The sequence below is a fragment of the Microcaecilia unicolor genome, chromosome 1 (genome assembly GCF_901765095.1).
Source record: "Microcaecilia unicolor chromosome 1, aMicUni1.1, whole genome shotgun sequence".
Classification (NCBI taxonomy): Eukaryota; Metazoa; Chordata; class Amphibia; order Gymnophiona; family Siphonopidae; genus Microcaecilia; species Microcaecilia unicolor.
This window is the reverse complement of record NC_044031.1, coordinates 174,619,085-174,640,351: the sequence shown is the minus strand read 5'-3', so window position 1 is coordinate 174,640,351 and position 21,267 is coordinate 174,619,085. Positions and strand designations below refer to the sequence as shown.

The 21,267-nt window shown below is 44.1% G+C and overlaps 1 protein-coding gene across 1 annotated transcript in view; it reads left to right on the top strand.

Moving 5' to 3' along the window:
* RFTN1 (raftlin, lipid raft linker 1) overlaps window positions 1-21,267 on the top strand; it is a 319,836-nt gene that overhangs the window by 247,424 nt on the left and 51,145 nt on the right.

Sequence of the window (21,267 nt, the reverse complement as noted above, 5' to 3'; positions counted from 1 at the left end):
GTCAATTAATGATGCATATAAGCGGCACATAGCTCTTGGCGAAAACAAAAAAGAAGAAGAGAAAACTCCTAGAATCAAGGCACAGAACAAAAATGAAAATAAGGGAGGACCAAAACAATTCCAACTCAAGGGTAAAAAGCAATTTTGTCAGGCTCGATGCAGATTTGCGTTTCATTGCAGGGACACCCGCCTCAGGAATCAAATCTATAACCATATAAACAAACAAAATTAATAAATATGCAAAATAAATGCATGTATGTGTGTAATGAAATCAACCAGTATGCATTTAATCAAATACATGTCACGTTTTCAAGGCAGAAACTAGGTTTGTGAGCCCTTGGGCCACTGCCGTGGAGCAGCAGTGGCAGGCAAAATCACCCCACACCAGAGACAAGGCAGAACTCTGACAGAAACAGCTAGACTTCACCTGCGCTTGACCGCCCTTCCCCAGTGGTTAGAGCAGAAGTCTTGAAAACCATTGGTCCTCTTTGTGACCTTGAGCAGTGGCGTACCGAGGGGGGGGGGGCAGTCCACCCCGGGTCCACGCTGCTGGAGAGGTGCAGAAAGCAGCCGCGCAGCTGTCGGTTCCGCTGGTTCCCTCCTCCCTCTGCCCCGGAACAGGTTACTTCCTGTTCCGGGGCAGAGGGAGCAGAGAACCAGCGGAACCGACAGCCGCGCGGCTGCTCCCAGCAGGTAAGAATGTACTCGGGTGGGGGGAGGCTTGGGTGATATGCTGGGAGGGGAATGCTGTTGCACCTGGGGGGGGGGGGTGCACAGTGGCGAACCGCCCCAGGTGGCAGCCAACCAAGGATCGCCACTGACCTTGAAAGGTCATTGTACCTATTGTTGCCATACATACAAACTTATTAAAAGCAGGGTTTTGATCTTAGGTGTGTATATCATTTGGAATTGTAGGGGGTTTATTTTGGGGGTAATTAGGTGCTTTCTCAAGATCAGAAAAAAATAACAGTTTATTGGTGTATTTGTGTTATGAAAATAAATTTAATGGCTTGTTAGGTGGATTCCATTCAGTGAGTCAGAACAAAACATTTGAGCCCCAGCCCCTTTCCACAGCACCAACCACCAACTTCTCCCAGCATCAACATCAGCAACAACATCAGCCAGCCTCCTTTCTCCCAGCTCTGGCCCCTTCTTCCTGTCTGACCCAGAGCAGAGGGAACTTGTGCCTCTTCTTGCATTTTAATGCAATGTGTAGAGCCCACAAACCAGGAGCAAAGGCACAAGCTCCCCACTGCCTGAAGGAGTCATTGTGGCAGCAGCCTGCTCTGATGACATCATCCAGCTGGGGCAGCAACTGCCAGATGATTTCATTGGCATGTTCCAGGAAAGAGGATTATTCAGGGGTCTCTAATCATAAGCCCCATGTGGATAGGGAAAACCTTTGTACCTGTATGTAACTCAAGATGAGTTAAAAATAGCAAGCTAAAAATAGTTGAGCAGCTCCAAATAATCCTCAGTAGAACTCTCTCTTGATTTCTGATGTATTTGTATCTTCAGTATGACTCCCACATTTGAAAACAATAATTCTATTTCACAAGTCATTTTTCTGCAGCAGTTTTACTAGCATCATCAGCCTTGCCTTTGTTTCAGAATTGCTCCATTAATTAATCCATCATGTGTATTTGATGTTGTACCCTGCCTTAGGCACACATGGTGGGAAGGCAAATTAGAAATAAATGAACAAAGCTGTAAAATTTTCCATTTTTAACTGAATTAAGAAGAAAAGCTGCCTTCATTTGTGAATCTGTAAGAGAGGAGGATCTGGGATGTGAAGTAACTCTGATAGTTTCAGAGATGCCAAGTCACCCAGTTCCAAGCTGGAGATTGTGGTACAGACCTAGGGCTAGATGCACTAAACTTAACGAGCCAGCAACATGGTTTTTAAACTGGTTCTAGCCAGTTTAACGCGCAAGTAGTAAACCGGGACATGCACAAAAGGGTTCTCCGAGCCATTTTCCTGTCACGGTAGCAGCTAACAAAAACGGAATGCAAATGAGCAAGTATTATAATGTGTATGCGATGCGATGCGATGCACTACTGTTTTCCGATCCCCTTACGGTGGAAAACCTAATGGGAGGTCTGCACCTCTCGTTGGGGCTGCTGTGAGGAAATTGGAAGGAAAAAAAACGTCCAAGTGCTCGTCAGGGACGTCTTTCTAAAGTGCCTAACATGACCGTCCTTCACTCAAAAACAAAAAAGGACGTCCCTGACGAGCACCTGGACGTTTTCCTTCAGCTTTTGTGATGGGCGTCCTTCTCGGACGTGTTTTTCTTACTTGCCTGAAATGACCACAGCCATGGAGGTTCTCTTAACATTCTCCTCGTCCCCTCCAAGGTTGTTTTCAGCTTGTGCCCCCCCCCCCCCCCCCCAGGATCGGGACGTGTGAGGACGTCCAAATCAAACTATTTGGACATCCCTCCCTCCAGGTCTCTCTCAGCCAATCACAGCACGTTTAGCTGATACCGGTGACAGCTAAACACACTGTGATTGGCGGAGAGAGACCTGGAGGGAGGGATGTCCAAATAGTTTTAATTTGGATGATCTCACATGTCCCAATCCTGTGGGGAGGGGGGGGGGGTGCAAGCTGAAAACAACCTTGGAGGGGAAGAGGAGAATGTTAAGAGAACCTCCATGGCTGTGGTCATTTCAGGCAAGTAAGAAAAACACGTCCGAGAAGGACGCCCATCACAAAAGCTGAAGGAAAACGTCCAGGTGCTCATCAGGGACGTCTTTTTTTTTTGTGAAGGACATCTTTGGCATGCGCAGAGCAGCCAGCATAACAATTGGCAGTTCTACACATGTCCAGCTGGCCGACTGGCTTCCAAGGAAATCGCATGCAAATGAGCTAACAGCGAGCAGCTCATTTGCATGCAATTTCCTTCATGCATGCCCTTCCCTTACCAATTCGCTAAGGGCTCGGTAAGGGAAGGGCTCTTCCGTGGAGTTTAGTGCATCTAGCCCCTAGTTTTGAACCTACATCCCAAAGCAGTGTGGGATTTATAGTGCCTGAACCTGCCCATTGAACTTAGGGGGTCTTTTACTTATACCTTAGCTTCAGTTATCTGCAGCAGGGCCGATTTTATTCCTATGGGCTCTGCTGCAGATAACTCAAACTAAGCTTTAGTAAAAGACCCCCTCAGTGCTGGAAGTCCCATAATGCACCAGAATGGGGTGGTCAGAAATCCAGGACTGCCCAAACTCTCAAGCCTGGAACTGGATAACTTGGCATTTCTGTAGTTTTTCATGTGTAGCATGCAAGAAGGTGCTGGGCTGCAGAAGAACAGAATGCAAAAGTCCCATAAGCCTGAGCCTTTGTAGCAGTACTGTGTGTCATCTCTACATCTCACAACTGCCAAACCGATCTTATGACTATGACAGAGAGTGAGAGAAAAGAGCAGTATGAGTCCTCTCATACTGGAGGAGTGGAGGAGTAGCCTAATGGTTAGTGCAATGGACTTTGCTCCTGGGGAACTGAGTTCAATTCCCGCTGCAGCTCCTTGTGGCTCTGGGCAAGTCACTGAACCCTCCATTGCCCCTGGTACAAGATAAGTACCTGAATATATGTAAACCACTTTGAATGTAGTTGCAAAAACCTCAGAAAGGCAGTATATCAAGTCTCATTTCCCTTTCCCTCCTCTACTGCCACTGGCTGGATTTCCATAATAAATGAAATGTGACATCTCAGTATGATTTCTGCTATAAAAGTCATCTGAGACTTTAGCTGACAATCTTTCAAAGCAACAGAGTTAAGTGTCAAGCATCAGCTATGAAACATGTATGACTGCATCACAAGTGATATGCTCAGAAATTGTTTGCTCATTCTATATCGCCTACTTCCTGGTTCAGGCTGATGAAGGTTTGCTTTTAAGTAGGGCTGTACCGAATATTCATATTCAATTCGTATTTGACTGAATAATATTTTTCATTATTCGTATTTGGCCGAATAGTAAAATATGCTATTTGGTACAGCTCTACTTTTAAAGTATAAGTCTTGCTGAAATGTATTCTGTTAAGATCAGTTTTTTTCTGAATCAATTGGAATACAGGTAAGTCTTTAAAGCATTTTCCATATGTAAAGTCTGTTTTGCAGCCAGAAAAGGGCTTTTATACAATTACACAACTCCCATACACATGCAAAAAGTACGTGCATGGAAAATGTATACTTACTTTTATGTGTTCACAGGGGCATAGTTGGAGCAAGCAAAGGGAAAGTTGTGATACTTGGCACATAGTTATAAAATTCATGTGAACATATGTAGAGAACACAGACACATTTATACCCTTCTTCAGAGCAAATGTGAATTTGTGTGCTAATGGGACTGATTTTGAGAGCCCGTTTTATAAGGGAACATAGCTACCTAGGTTGCCTTTATTAAATAGATTTGAAATAGATGCCTAGTTGGGCTTTAAACATACGTGTCATGTTGTAAAATTCCACCTCCTGAAGTGTGCCACTGGTATTCTAAGGTCAAAGTACAGTTTATAAATTTTCCAAAGTTTTATCATTTTTCAACTCTAGATAACAGTGGGGTAATTACCTATTTTTAAAGATCTTTAGGGCAGAATTCTGAATGCCATATTGGTCCTGAAGAAAACAGGAGTCTTTGTAGTTTTGACACCTTTTGAAGGATCAAATACAAAAAAAGGCAACACATGACTTTTGTAACTATGCAGGTTCCTTTTTCAGATATCTGTGAAAAAATATTTGTGAAATCTTGAAAGTTTATAGACTGCACCAGTTTTCTGTTGGTCTCCAAGGGCACAGGTTTTATTATCCTGAAACTTACAGACCATGCAAATTTTTTATTTTATTTTTAATTTTCATCTTTTAGGGCCCTGTTTACTAAGCCACACTAGAGGCATGTTAGTGTTTTTAGCACACGCTAAGCGTGTAGATGCCCATAATATTCCTATGGGCGTCTACACAGCGCATGCTAATTTTTAGCATGTACTAAAAACGCTAGCACACCTTAGTAAACGGGGCCCTTAACTTGCCTCTAAACTGCACAGTTGTTATCTTCATGTGACAAGGAAGCAGGAAAATAGTATTAACGCTGACCTGTGCATGAAAATTCAGACAATTTGAATCTTTGAAACATTACCGCAGAAGACTGTAACAAAAACAATAAAAAAAGAAGAGTTACACATCTAATAGAATCATATGTATCTCTCTCATCTGGGTGATCCAAGATGGCGACTTGATGAGAGGACACGGCAAGGAGAGCTCTGATGAATTCCCCATCTATGGGGAAAAAGTGTAAGGGGAAGACCAGGGAGTTCCCCTCTGAGACCCAGGCAACTGTCCCTTATTGCCAGTCCACCATTCTGGAACTCCTTACCTCCAAGTCAACTTTACCGTGGACCAGTTCTGCTGAAACACTAGAAGTGGTGCTTCTTGTAACACTCAATACTAGGCGCAGATAAAGAAGGCCAAGAGGGATTACGAAAAAAAGATAGCATTAGAGGCAAAAAAACATAGCAAAAATTGTTTTCAGTATATTAAAAGCAGGAAGCCAGCAAAAGAATTGGTTGGGCCGCTGAATGACCGAGGGGTAAAAGGGGCGATCAAGCAAGATAAAGACGTAGCGGAGACATTGAATGAGTTCTTTGCTTTGGTCTTCACCGAGGAATATTTGGGTGGGATACCGGTGTCGGAAATGGTATTTCAAGCGGACGAGTCAGAGAAACTTACTGACTTCACGGTAAACCTGGAGGACGTAATGGGGCAGTTCAGCAAACTGAAGAGTAGCAAATCTCCTGGACCGGATGGTATTCATCCTAGAGTACTGATAGAACTGAAAAATGAGCTTGTGGAGCTACTGTTAGTGATATGTAATTTATCCTTAAAATCAAGCGTGGTACCAGAAGATTGGAGGGTGGCTAATGTAACGCCGATTTTTTAAAAAGGTTCCAGGGGAGATCCGGGAAATTATAGACCGGTGAGTCTGACGTCAGTGCCGGGGAAAATGGTAGAGACTATTATCAAAAAAAAAATTACAGAGCACATCCGAGGACATGGATTACTGAGACCAAGTCAGCACGGCTTTTGTGTGGGGAAATCTTGCCTGACCAATTTACTTCAATTCTTTGAAGGAGTAAACAAACATGTGGACAAAGGGGAGCTGGTTGATATTGAGGCATATTTTCAAAGCACTTTGGGAGGCTAAGTTCCATAGGTTTCTATGGAACTTTGGGAGGCTAAGTGCTTTGAAAATATGCCTCATTGTGTATCTGGATTTTCAAAAGGCGTTTCACAAGGTACCTCATGATAGGCTACAGAGGAAATTGGAGGGTCATGGGATAGGAGGAAATGTCCTATTGTGGATTAAAAACTGGTTGAAGGATAGGAAACAGAGAGTGGGGTTAAATGGGCAGTATTCACAATGGAGAAGGGTAGTTAGTGGGATTCCTCAGGGGTCTGTGCTAGGACCGCTGCTTTTTAACATATTTATAAATGATTTAGAGATGGGAGTAACTAGCGAGGTAATTAAATTTGCTGATGACACAAAGTTATTCAAAGTCGTTAACTCGTGACAGGATTGTGAAAAATTACAGAAGGACCTTACGAGACTGGGCGGCTAAATGGCAGATGACATTTAATGTGAGCAAGTGCAAGGTGATGCATGTGGGAAAAAAGAACCCGAATTATAGCTATGTCATGCAAGGTTCCACGTTAGGAGTTATGGACCAAGAAAGGGATCTGGGTGTCGTCGTCGATAATACACTGAAACCTTCTGCTCAGTGTGCTGCTGCGGCTAGGAAAGCGAATAGAATGTTGGGTATCATTAGGAAAGGTATGGAAAACAGGTGTGAGGATGTTATAATGCCTTTGTATAGCTCCATGGTGCGACCGCACCTTGAGTAATGTGTTCAATTCTGGTCGCCGCATCTCAAGAAAGATATAGTAGGATTGGAAAGGGTGCAGCGAAGGGCGACTAAAATGATAGCGGGGATGGGACGACTTCCCTATGAAGAAAGACTAAGGAGGCTAGGACTTTTCAGCTTGGAGAAGAGACGGCTGAGGGGAGATATGATAGAGGTATATGAAATATTGAGTGGAGTGGAACAGGTGAACGTGAAGCGTTTGTTCATGCTTTCCAAAAATACTAGGACTAGGGGGCATGCGATGAAACTACAGTGTAGTAAATTTTAAATAAATCGGAGAAAGGTTTTCTTCACCCAACGCGTAATTAAACTCTGGAATTCGTTGCCGGAGAACGTGGTGAAGGCGGTTAGCTTAGCAGAGTTTAAAAAGGGGTTAGATGGTTTCCTAAAGGACAAGTCCATAAACCACTACTAAATGGACTTGAGAAAAATCCACAATTCCAGGAGTAACATGTATAGAATGTTTGTACGTTTGGGAAGCTCGCTAGGTGCCCTTAGCCTGGATTGGCCGCTGTCGTGGACAGGATGCTGGGCTCGATGGACCTTTGGTCTTTTCCCAGTGTGGCATTACTTATGTACTTATGTTGAACCCTGAGCCGCGGCTCCCTCCTCTTCCTTCTGCTATGGCATCATTAAGCAGGGTGCAGTGGTCGGAAGAGCCACAGAATGGTGTACCAACTGCAGTGGGTGCTCCTCACTGATTGTGGTAATACCATTTGGAAAACCAGCAGCTGGAGAGAAGGCCTTTGAGACGCCAATTCCATCTGTAATGGCGGGTACATCGGTTTCAGATCCAGCAGTGGATGCTCAAAGACCTTAGGTAGTTATTTCTCCCCCGGAGAAATCACAGATAGTCATTTTGGAATCGCTCTGGGATGCTATAGTGACAATGCACAATTCTGTGATTCTGACAGAACAAGATACTTCTAAAACTGTTATTGAAAATGTGTAGCGTGCGCAGGTGAGACTGGAAGAAGTAGAGAATCAAGTAGCTGACTTGCAGAAAGTTCAGTCTGTTGTAAAGATAAATGTTTACTGATAGACATTTGGAAATTTTGGAGAACTTCTTTCGTTATTTGAATTTACATTTTTTTCAAACTTTCCAAAACCTCCTATATTGTCACTTGGAGAAGTTCTTAAAAAAATATTTGGAAGAAATACTACATATTCCCAAGGAAACATTGCCCCCTTTGGCTAAAACTTATTTTATTTCCTCTAAAAAGGGACGCTACCATGGATGTGACTAACAACTCAAGATTGGATTTAATAGGCTTTTTGTAAAGTTCTTACTCTGAAGCAGTCAGCCGTGCTACCATTATTGCCACCTTCGTTTCTCCTCAAGATTGTGATCATGTTTTGAGGCTGTATTTCAAGTTTAAAAGTGCTAAATTTATGGGACATAAGGGGGCCCTTTTACTAAGCCACATAGGCGCCTACACATATCCAACGCGGGCCAATTTGGAACTACTGCCCAGTTACCACATGGCCTGGGTGGTAATTTCATTTTTTATGCACGTCCATTATGCACACCAGAAAATTTCCAGCACGTGGCGCTAACTGGGCAGTAATCAGCAGTGTACATGTGCTGACAATTACCACCTGGTTAATGTGTGAGACCTTACCGCTAAGTAAATGGGTGGCGGTAAGGTCTCAGGCCCAAAATGGACGTGCGCCAATTTTTGTTTTGTCGCACGTCCATTTTCAGCCAAAAAAAGGCATTTTTTGCAGGTGTGCTGAAAAATGGACCTGCATGTGTCCAATACACACGTCTACACCAGCACAGGCCATTTTTCAGTGCACCTTAAGGGCCTCAAGGTTTGTGTTTTTCCAGACCTTACTAAATCAACTCAAGAGAGACAGAAGAAGTTTTTGGCATTTAGACAATGAGTCCAGTCCATGGGGGGCACCTTTTGGCTTCGATATCCATGTGGTTGTTTTGGCAACTACCAGATATGTGTTTTTTGATTCAGACCATTTGAGGTTTTTGGTAGAAGCTAAATAATTGAAGTACAGTGGACTCCATTTAAGTGCACGTCGGATAAGCGCATGCTCTGTTTAACTGCATGCCGTACTTCGGTCCCGTTTTTGGCGCCATCAATTTCTATGGGGACAAACTTTGGTTTAGCGCACCACTGATAAGTGCAAGATTCGTTTATATGTATGGTTTAAGACTGCTCCTCTGCAGGAAAGACTCCGCATAAGCGCATGCGCGGAATATGGAAGCCGATTGGCGAATGACAAAGGGGCGGTAAATTTGAAATCTCGTTGGTTAACTGCCACAGGCAAAAGAAGTGAAAGAATGTTGTTAGAGTGTACACTGGAGTCGTCATCGTCGTCGCGCAACTGTAAGACTTTAACTCTTGCTGAATGAATAGAAGTTCTTAAAAAATTAGAAAGCAAAGTCAAGCATCTATTGCTAAAGAATATGGTGTCAATCCCAGTCAAATTTCACGTATCTTGAAGCAGAAAGACCAGCTTCTGGAAGACTGGCAAAACAATACAAATCCACACCGGAAACGAAAATGGGCAGGAAAAGCTGAGGAGGTAGAAGATGCTCTTCTTCGGTGGTTTTCTCAAGTCAGGAGCAGACAGTTTCCTGTCAGTGGTCCACTGCTTATGGAGAAAACTAATCAGCTAGCTGAAAGTCTTGGACTAACTGAATTCAAAGCCACTGTTGGATTGTTGGAAAGATGGAAGGAGAGGAACAACATGATGAAAAACAAGACGCTGATGACTTTGGTGCTGAAAATTGGGTTGTTTCAGTTCTTCCTACCATCTTGAATGAGTTTGCACCTCATGACATTTTCAATGCTGACGAAAACTTTCTCTACTGGCGAGCGATTCCTGATGGAACACTTGCATTCAAACAAGCCGAAACTACAGGAAGTAAAATGTCGAAGGACCGACTGACGATCCTCCTTTGCTGCAGTATGGATGGGAGTGAGAAGTTGGAACCACTCGTCATTGGAAACAGCAAACAGCCCCATTGCTTCAAGAATGTTAAGCGACTTCCTGTGTCATACGAGACTAATGCAAATTCATGGATGACTAGAGAAATTTGGAAGCAGTGGCTAAAGAAGTTAGACACTAGAATGCGGGCACAAAAGCGTCAGATTTTGTTGCTTTGTGATAATTGTGCTGCACACAGGGATGATGTCAGGCTGTCTATCATCAAGGTGGTCTTCCTGCCACCAAACACTACCTCTCTGATCCAACCTATGGATCAGGGCATAATAGCCAATTTCAAACAACATTATCGGGCTCTTGTGCTACGTCGTCTGATGAGCGTTATGGATGGCCAGACTGGCAAGGATAAATGTGCTGTTGAACTGGCTCATAATCTATCACTGTTGGATTCCCTACATATGCAGAAAGAAGCCTGGAATCATGTTACACAGGTAACCATTGTGAACTGCTACAAGCGGGCAAGCTTTGTTAGGGATGTGGAGAGGGATGAAACAGATGCAGCTGTTGCAAACGCGTCAGATGAACAGGTTATTGACATATCAGCCGGTGTTACTGAAGAGAAGTTTCATCGCTACGTAGCTGTTGATTAAGATCTACAAACAGCTGAAGACAGCACTGATATCGAGATATGCACCTACACACAGGCAACAACGGCTGATGATGGAACAGATGAAGAAATGAGCAGCGAGGCACATGCTGACGAAATTCAACAACCTCCTCCTGTCACTTTTGCAAGAGCGCTGGAGAGTCTCAACACCGTGCGGCCCTATCTAGAGACCACTGGATGTCAGTGCTATGACAGTTTTTACTGTCTGGCAGATGTAGTCTATGGAACTCACAGACCCAATAGTGTACAGAGGACTATAACTGATTATTTCAAGTAAGCCTAACGTCAGTTAATGGAGACTGTATACTGTATGTATAATAATAAACAGTACTCTACATATGTTCATCAGATGTCAAACTTCTTTGGGTCACAACGGTTAAGTGCACGCTCTGGTTAACTGCATGCATTTCTTTGGTCCCAGACCCTTGCACTTAAGCGGATTGCACTGTATTTCTTTGAATGAATAATAACTGCTGTAGAAGGAAGATATGTAGTAAGGTCTGACTTAACCTCTCATTTTTACCTTAGTATTTCATTATTTGTCCCTTTTGCTTCAAGGGAGTATTTCTTATCTTGGATCTCCTAATTGTGGACTAAGTAGCACAAGTCTCAGGTGGTTTAAAGTGCATTTATGCTTTTCTTTATTTGTATTGCTTTTTGTGCTTTCCTGTCAAGTGTTTTGCTTGTATATTAATTTGTAAATGCAAATTTTAAAAAACATCTCTCTCATTCCTATTTCTAGACAGTTTAGATATTTTTGTGAAATGATTGAGGGGTATTTTGTCTACTAAAATAATGTGTGATTATTTTTTTTAAAAAACCCGTCTTTCAGGATACTCACTGCACCTCTTCCCTTTCCTTTTCCTCCTTTATTTTATTTTATTTTATTACCTTACAGTGTATCAGCTTACAATAATGTTTAACTTCCAAGACCATGCAGCTTTATTACTGCATAATTCATGTTTTTTTTTACTTCCTTAGTATGCATTTAGGATCATTTCCAAAGATTTTAGATACATTGTGGGGAAAGTCAAATAGAAGATGTATTTCAAGCAGTGTTTTCTAGATGTATCTTATTTAGAACTAGTAAAAAAGGCCTGTTTCTGACACAAATGAAACGGGCGCTAGCAAGGTTTTCCTCGGACTGTGAATGTTTGGGAGAGTGTGTGTGAGAGTGACTGTGTGAGAGTCAGAGTGAAAGTGTGAGTGTGTGTGTGTGAGAGAGAGTGAGTCTGGGTGTGAGTGTGTTTGTGAGAGAGTGTGTGTGTGAGAATGAGAGTGTGTGCAAGTGTGTATGTGAGACACAGTGTGTGAGAGAGTGTGTGTGTGAGAATGAGAGTGTGTGCAAATGTGTATGTGAGACACAGTGTGAGAGAGAGTGTGTGTGTGTGTGTGTGCGAGAGAGAGAGAGAGTGTATGTGAGACACAGATTCTCTGTGAGAGTGAGTGTATGAGACCAAGCGAGTGTGTGAGTGACTGTGTGGCACATAGAGAGTGAATGTGATACAGTGTGAGACAGAGTGTGTGAGAGTCAGAAAGACATTGTATATGAGAGAGAGAGTGTGAGCCTTGCCCTCCCAGTCCATGCCCATCTGTCCCCTGCCCCTCCATTCATCCTTTTCCAGCAATTCCCCTCTCTCCCTGAGCCCTGCCCTCCCAATCCATGCCCATCCATGCTCCTCTGTCACCTGCCCCCTCCATTCATCCCTATCCAGCAATTCCCCTCTCTCCCTGAGCCCTGCCCTGCAGTCCATATCCATCCATGCCCATCTGTCCCCTCCATTCATCCCTATCCAGCAATTCCCCTCTCTCCCTGAGCCCTGCCCTCCCAATCCATGCCCATCCATGCTCCTCTGTCCCCTGCCCCCTCCATTCATCCCTTTCCAGCAATTCCCCTCTCTCCCTGAGCCCTGCCCTCCCAATCCATGCCCATCCATGCTCATCTGTCCCCTGCCCCCTCCATTCATCCCTTTCCAGCAATTCCCCTCTCTCCCTGAGCCCTGCCCTCCCAATCCATGCCCATCCATGCTCCTCTGTCCCCTGCCCCTCCATTCATCCTTTTCCAGCAATTCCCCTCTCTCCCTTCCATGACCCCCCCTTGCATCCATGCTCCTCTCTCTCCCATGTCCCAGCCTGGCCCGCCCTCTTCTCCCCCCCTTCGCATCCATGCCCCCCCCCTTCGCATCCATGCTGTCGTTTCTCCCCTGCCCTCCCGCTCCCATTGTTCAACTTTACTGCCCACCCTCTTCTCTCCCCCCAACATCCCTTTTTTTTTTTCTTTTTAAATTTACCTCGGTGGCGGTTCTGGCAGCGCAGCGTCAGGGAAGGAGGCGGCGCTCCCGACGTCTAGCCTTCCCTTCGCTGTGTTCCGCCTTCTTCTGACGTCATCCTTGACGTCAGAAGAAGGCGGAACACAGCGAAGGGAAGGCTAGAGACGTCGGGAGCGCCGCCTCCTTCCCCGACGCTGCCCTTTGTTTTGTTTTTTTTTCCGCCCTCGACGTCATGACGTTTGCCCTCGACGTCATGACGTTTGACGCGAGGGCGGGGCAGAGACGGCTGGCTGGCTTCACACCATGAATCCACAAAACCTACAGGGAGTGTTTGAGTGACTTCAGAACGTTGTCTTCAGAACGTTCACGGTGCGTTTTATTATATTAGATGAGAGAATCCCTTGTCAAATCAGAATCCTTTCCTTACAGTGCAACAGGAGACTTATCTTTCAGCCCTAAGACAGGCATGGTCTCAGACAGTGCTTTTTTTTTCGTTAGAAAGAAAGGTATTGGTACTCAGATGCAGGACCATCCTTAGGGGTGGGGGGACAGGGCAGCTGTCCCCTGCCCTGCAACCCTTATAGAAGCCCCATCCCCTACAGCCAGCTGAAGAGCTCGGTCACAGCACAATCCTCCTCCTGAAAGCAGCGGACATTAAAGCTCATACCTGCTGTTGCCTGTCTCTTTCTGCCTTAGTGGCATAGAAGTACCAGGGATAGGGGAGACAGAGAGAGGCACTGCTGATGTTTTTTCTGTTGCCTTCCTTTCCTCCCTCCATGATATCATTCTCTCTCTCTCTTCTCTCCCCCCCCCCCCCATTTCTTTTTTACTGGTTACCAACTTCTCTCAAAGTGATTAAAAGGAGAAAAATAAAATTCCATAATAGTACAAATGACAATATGTACAATTACTGACTGGTACAGCTGGGCAGAGGGTGAGAGAGGAAGTGGCAATGGGCAGAAGGTAAGGAGGAAGAGAGGGAGAGAGTTGCTGGGCATAGCACTTAGGGGAAAGAAATTGTTGCAATCAGGGTGTAGAAAATCAGGAAGTAAAACTGATGGGGACAGATTGAGGAGATGAGAGAGAGAGGAGAAGGGGCAATTGAGAAAGAGAAAAAATAGACTGGTGGGAACGAGAGGGTGTTTGAGAGAGCTCACAGTTACTGGTGACACTTCCCACCCTGATTCTCAAAAGGGACTCTTCTCCCTCAACCCATCTCTTGAAAATGGGGAAACTCTTTGGTACGATTCCTTGGCTATAGGTGCATGAAGGTTGGTCATCGTGTTCCTACAGCGTGTGCAGCTCTATTCTAGAAAACTCCATAACACAGGGGTTCACTTCTTCCTGGAGCAGGTCATGTTGTCCAGGGACTTTCAGCTCTAGGTGTACAACTTTCCTGGTGTAATCTACCCACTGAAAAGCAGGTGCTAAATTTCACTGGTATTTGTACCCATGGTGTGTTTCAAAGGGATAAGATGTGCGTACTTTTCTTCTGACACGATAAAAAGTCATTGCTGACTTTCCCAAAGCTAGATAGCCTGAAAAATTGCTCTTTGTATTCAAACTGGAAAAACAGCTTGACGATATGGTTTATATTCTACTGAATTATTAACTTTGGATTTTCAAGTTTCATTGAGAAACTGATTTATAGTATGTTAATGCAATCAGTAGAGTTTCCTGTAATTGTTTTAAAGGAATGCCACGTGCAGCACACAGGGCCTAAAACTACACATGCACAGGATACCCCATATAAACTGTTGGGCAGAGCCATCCTGAAATATATTAATATTTAGGATAGGGGTGCTGAGACAATGACATATTTCAGTGATTTTACCACTCAGTCTTCTTTTTTCCTTCCTTCAGAGTTGCCAATAGATTAGCTCATGTCATGAATGTAGTTTATACACCAACAGATCCGATACACTGTGCTCACGTGCTGAAACACAAAAACTATACAGTGATCGCTATAGCTAGCACATTAATGTACTGGTTCCAACAAAAGGGGAGGAAAAAAAATTAGTACTACTGCAGCCCCCAGAGTTTTTGAACCGGACCGCCAAATTTGACAAGCCAGGGCTTGCAGTGAAAAATTAATCATAGGTTTAAAAAAAGTCTCCCACAATTTCTGAATTGAAAAAACAATCTTCATTCAAAAATAATGACACTATCTTGTGAATATGGAATGAAAACAAAACAAAACCACTTAAATAGTGGAAAGGTTCCTGCTCCATGCTCAGGTGAAATCTGTTTGTGACAGCGAGGTCCCAACGGACCCGTTTCGCATTTGCTTCCTCTGGACACCTCTTCTCAATCCAGAGCTGAAAAGAAAAGCATAACATAAAAACTGGCAGGTTTGTGGGAGTTTTTTTTTTTAACCCATGATTACTTTTTCACTGCAAGCTCTGGCTTATCGAATTTGGCAGTCCGGTTCAATCACCCCAGATCTTGTCTAATTACCTCAACTTCAGAGTCATTAATATAACATAACGTAACAATGGTATTTGCATACTGCTATAACCATAAAGTTCTAAGCAGTTCACATATCCAAGAGACCAGGACAAACACTCCGGAAATTACAGTAAAAATAGAGTAAGAATACACAATGATAATTATTTTAGCTTACAACATATTTTTTAAATAAGCAGGTCTAAGGACGTCTTCAAAAAGCTGGTAAGAATAAGCTTGATTAAAACAAGCAGAAACTCCTGCCAGACTTTGGAAGCTTGATAGGCCAACGACATTTCATGTGGCTTACATCTCTTGCAGCCTCTACCAGATGGAAAAGCAAAGGGAAATAGCAAAAGTTAAGGATTAGCTTTCTTAAAGGGTTTAAAATCAATTTGTTCTAGCTTTATTTAGTACTTGCTACCACCTACTCTCACCCACCATAGGCACATCCCTTAGTTTATAGTCAGCTATCACAATTAAGAGGGACATTTGTAGTCATTTATCCAAATTAAGGGGGAAGTTTGTCACCACAGGATATTTTCATCACCAAGTGATAACTCTTCACAACAGATTATTTGAAATTCATTGAGAAGCAAACACAAAATAATAGAATAAAATATACCAAATAGTCTTTAGGGCATTTTTATTAGTTGAGTATCCCTACCTTAGGAGCCACTTTTTCAAAATGATTGGGGGCTGCTAAATCCAATGGAAATTACCCCTACTGAATACAATCAAGGAGTTTGCACAATATTGGGGGTGCTTAAACACCCACAGAGCTGGTTCCTATGATCCCTACTGCCTTAGCAACTTTAAATAACTAAATATCTCACCAATAATAAAATGCAGACAGCAGTCCAACGGCAAGATGGGAGCTATCCAGTCTTTTGAAATCAGTACCACATATATGATTATCTCCCAGTTAGTAAGAAGTTATATGTGTGCACATGGTACAAAGAGCTCCTGACCCTCAGAGAATGAAACCAATCTCTGGATGCTGGAGGAGCTGAGGTTGACAGAGAAGTACAAAGAGAAGACTTACAGGGACACAGTAACGAAGTCCCACCTCCAGTTCGAAAGCCTTAAAGATGCTATGGAGGAGAAAGGTCCCCTGGAAGGAGAGCCTCACCTTGGTGTGGCAAGAAGTGATCCTGTATACAGGACCTCTCCTCCACATGATATAGTATCCTCTCAGAATGAGGATGTATCTCCAGAGGACTGTGCCCAGGAGGGAAGGACTAGGGAGACCATTTTATTTGGATATTCAGTCATTAGACATATAGATAGCTGGGAGGCTGGTGGCATGAGGATCACTTGGTGACTTGCCTACCTGGTTTAAAGTTGTTGGAGCTCACACATCACCTAGATAGGATTGTGCTGGGTAGGAGTCAGCTATCTTGGTATATATGGGTATCAACAACATAGGAAGGCATAGAAGGTAGGCTCTGGAAGTCAAATTTAGGCTTTTAGGAAGAAATTTGAAATACAGAACCTACAGCGAAATATTATCAGAAATGCTTATTGCTCCATGTGCATGACCCAAGAGGCAGTCTCAGTGTATGGATAAGAGGATAGTACAAGGAGAAGGGATTTAGATTTGCTAGAAACTGGGCAATATTTGGGGAAGGGGAAGCTTATTCCAAAAGAATGTGCTTTAAGTTATCCAGGGTGGAACCAGGCTGTTAGCACTAACCTTTAAAAAGGAGAGAGAGCACCTTCTAAACTAGAACCTGGGGGAAAGTTGACAGTCATTTAGAAGTACATAATCCAGAATATGGTGTCTTCAAGAGCTACTTGCCAAATGCAAAAGTCAGAATATCCTGACAGAGAGGTTAGGATAGTAGTACAGGAGTACTCCAAATTTCCCCCTTCACTTGCTATGCAGGTTATAAAAACACATAAAAAACATTCTTTAAATTGTCAGTATGTAGGTGCCACAAGTCTAAAAAAAAAAGGTGGAACAGTTAGGATATATGGCAAAATAAGGAAAGTTAGACATAACGGAGGTAATTTTATAAGGGAAACCTACTTAAAGCACCCTTTAGGTCAGCTATATGAAGCCTATTTTGTAAAGACAAATAAATGCTTACTTGTCTTTATAAAATACTAGTGTAAGTGGCAGGAGCAGACATTCACACTAGCGTTTGATTTGGTACAAACGTTTGTGTCAATATTTGTCAATTATTTTATTTATTTATTTATTTATTTGTTGCATTTGTATCCCACATTTTCCCACCTATTTGCAGGCTCAATGTGGCTTACATAGGCCCAGATGCATCAACCATACGTAAAAAAATCTAAAACGTTAAAGTCCTTAACGAATTTGAAAAAACGAAGCATGCACCAAAAAAACAAGTCGCACATGTTCGGTGCGGTATTGAAAACTACAATGTATCAAAGATTCGTAAGCCCCTAAAGCATGCGCAGAATAGCCAAGCATTATGCTGGCTGCTCTGCGCATGCCACAAATGTCCAAAACAGCAACAAGAAAAAAACACAAACACGTGGCTCCCCACTTCCCCCTGCATCAAAAATAAACATACATCAAAAAAGGATCTGGAGGGAGCAAAGGCACTCGTCAGAAGCGTCCAGTATGGACGGCCTCCCCCCCCCCCCCCGAGGTCGCCGCTGCTCCCCGCAAAGTCTCCGTGAAGGACAAAATACATTCCCTACCCCCGTGACCATAAACTATTCTCGCCACCGCTCACTCCTCCCTCCGTGATGGACACCATACTCCCACCCCTCCTCACAAACAAACTTCACCCATCCAGACTCAACAAACGATACCACCCCCCTCACAACCTCCACCCACCCGGACCCACAAAACACTCCAGCCTCTCTCAAAAAAACCCTCCAAAAACCAGCAAAGCCTCCATGAAGGACAAAATTCATTCCCTACCCCCGTGACCATAAACTATTGTCGCCGCTGCTCACTCCTCCCTCCGTGATGGACACCATACTCCCACCCCTCCTCACAAACTTTACCCATCCAGACTCACCAAATGATACCGCCCCCCTCACAAACAAACTCCACCCACCCAGACCCACCAAACAATCCCGCCCCCCTCACAAACAACCTCCACCCACCCGGACCCACAAAACTCTACAGGCACCTTCACAAACAACATCCAACAACCCGCAACTCTCCGTGAAGGACAAAATCAATTGCCCTACCCCCGTGTCCAGCAACCATCATTGCCGCCGCTCACTCCTCCCTCCGTGATGCATAGCATTCACTGACATGTCAGCATCTCTTGCCTCCGTCTTAAAGCGCGGCAGAACGATGCAACGCTTTAACACGGAAACCTTACACGCTGACATGTCCGTTTAGGAGGACCCGGCAAGGAAGAAGGAGGGAGCATGACAAAAGAGGGTTCCAGGACATCGGGGGAGGGCAAGGGAGATAGGAAAGCTCCTGCATAGCGGTGAGGCAAAGAGACTCAAAACACACACACACACACACAAGCTGACACACATTAGCTCTGTCTGCTAATCTCCCCTCCCCCTCCCCACAGAGGCAAGGAACACCCCCTCTACGACTTTGCAACCCCCCTTCTCTGTCATTCTGACACACACACACACACACACACACACACTCACTCCCACACTCCGAGTTACCCCCCCCCCTCATGCAGGCTCTGCCCATTAGGCTGTCTCTGTGACACACACACACACACACTCATGCAGGCTTCCAGTTTGCCAGCCCCGCCATCCCTCTGTCAATGTCACACTGATACAGCACACCTCTCAACCCCACACCAACCCCCCCCCCCACAACCCCTACCACTTCACCACCCCTGCTCCCCTCATTCTCACACATACACACAATCTCTCCAACTTTGCCAATCCCGCCCCCCCCCCCCGTCACTCTCACACACACACACACACACTGTCTCACAGACACACACACTGATGCAGCTCAACCCCCCCCCCCCTCTTTGTCATTCTGACACACACACACTCCCAGTTACCCCCCCCCCCCGTCTCACTTACACACATACACACGATCTGTCTCTGTGACACACACACACACTCATGCAGGCTTCCAGTTTGCCAGCCCCGCCATCCCTCTGTCAATGTCACACTGATACAGCACACCTCTGAACCCCACACCAAACCCCCCCCCACAACCCCTACCACTTCACCACCCCTGCCCCCCTCTCAATCTGACACAGACACACAATCTCTAAAAAATAAATTTCACACACACACTCTCTCTCACTGTGACACACACACGCCACACCCTACAAACTAGCCAACCCGGCACAACAACACCCCCTTTCCCCCAGCACCCCCCCAACCACCATCTCACAACGCAACCCCAACCAAGCACACCGCCACCCCCTACAACTACACCAAACAAGACACCCCCCCACACCACCTCACCCTAACATTTTCAGACACACACACAAACTGGATCACACACACACAGACACTCGCACACAACCTTAAACTTCACATAACAAAAAAAAAATCACTTTCACACATACACACACTCTCTCACTGTGATACACACACCCCACACCCTCCAAAGAACCAAACCTGGCCCACCAACATCAATTTGTAAATTACATTTCTGTAAAAAATAAAACTTGCCCGTTTTAATGGGCTTAACGGCTTGTATTTTATAATAGAATCTGAGCTCTCAGATGCCATTATAGAATAGGTTCCCACTGCATGGCATCGGGGTGCCTAAAAGAAGGCAGTCACTTACAGTGTGCACTGCTGAAAATACGTACCTAATGTATGCATATACTTATATGCCTATTGTAAACATATAGACACAGATATTAGGTACCTATATAGCCTTGCATTGGCACAAGGAAGCAAGTGCTTCAGTAAAAATGATATTTAACTGGCCAGAAACGGCCACTGACCGGTTAAATAATGTTTCAACGCCTAACCGCGAATATTCAGCACCAAAAAGTTAACCAGCAATATTCACTGCTGACCGGCTGAGTTTAGTGACTAAATTGGACCACATAAATAGCAGTCCTATCTTTGCCTGCTATTAACTTTACCAGCCAGCGTTGAATATTTGCTCAGCCAGTTAAGTTAGCATCGGCCAAAAAACCTGTATATTCCATACCAGTGTGATATATTTTGAGAAATAAATTCATGGTACCACAAGTGATTAGTAAAACTGGTCTTTTCTTAGTGCCGCATAATACTTCTTGTTAACAAGGAGTAAAGACTGGGACAGAAATCTCTCTTCTTCCAAGTCCCCCTGAAGTTTGACAATCCAAATGCTCTCATTTAAACCCTGAACCATATATGAGGTAATTAATCCATCTACACAAATTTCCATAGCAACAGCAAAACATCTTTTTAGAATGTTAAACTTAATCTAAGCAAATATGCTAAAAGTCTAAAGTATAAGGGCACAGGACAATGGAAAAACCTACTACATACTATTTCTCAACTGCATTTAATAATAGACTAATATTTGTTACCTGTTCTCTTTTGTTAAACACAGAGTATGATTTACTTTTCCAAAAGAAGACATCTGTCACAAATACTGGTCAGTTTCAGGCCTTCTTTAAACTCTCACATCTAAAGGCCTTTCTTTGTCAATATAGATAAAGAGGTCTGCAGTAAACAATGACTTCTATTTGTACATTCTGGCCTTCTCCTAAGGTCAGTGGATTCTCCTAAGCTAGCATTTGTCAATAACTCACTTAAGACAATTTCTTACATTTTTTTAAACTAACTTTTCTAGTTCCACAGCAGTCACTAGAAACAGCCCGGCATTGAATATCTGGGGCCAACACCAACTGCGGCACTTATGTGGGCTGCCTCTCACCGGCTGAATATCGGCCTTTATATGTCTAGCATATACTTTTGGGATGTACGCTCCAGATTATATGTGGTTTCCAAACCTGTCCTAGGGGGCTCCCCAGGTTTTCAGGATATCCACAATGAGTATGCATGAGAGAGATTTGCATGTGTAACATTGGGATAAATTCAACATATTAGCTGCATGAATTATCCATGATGTTGCTGATTTTTTTTCCCTATGCATGAGTACCATTTCCTTTGCAGTCTTTTTCTGTTCTAGGTGTCCAGCCA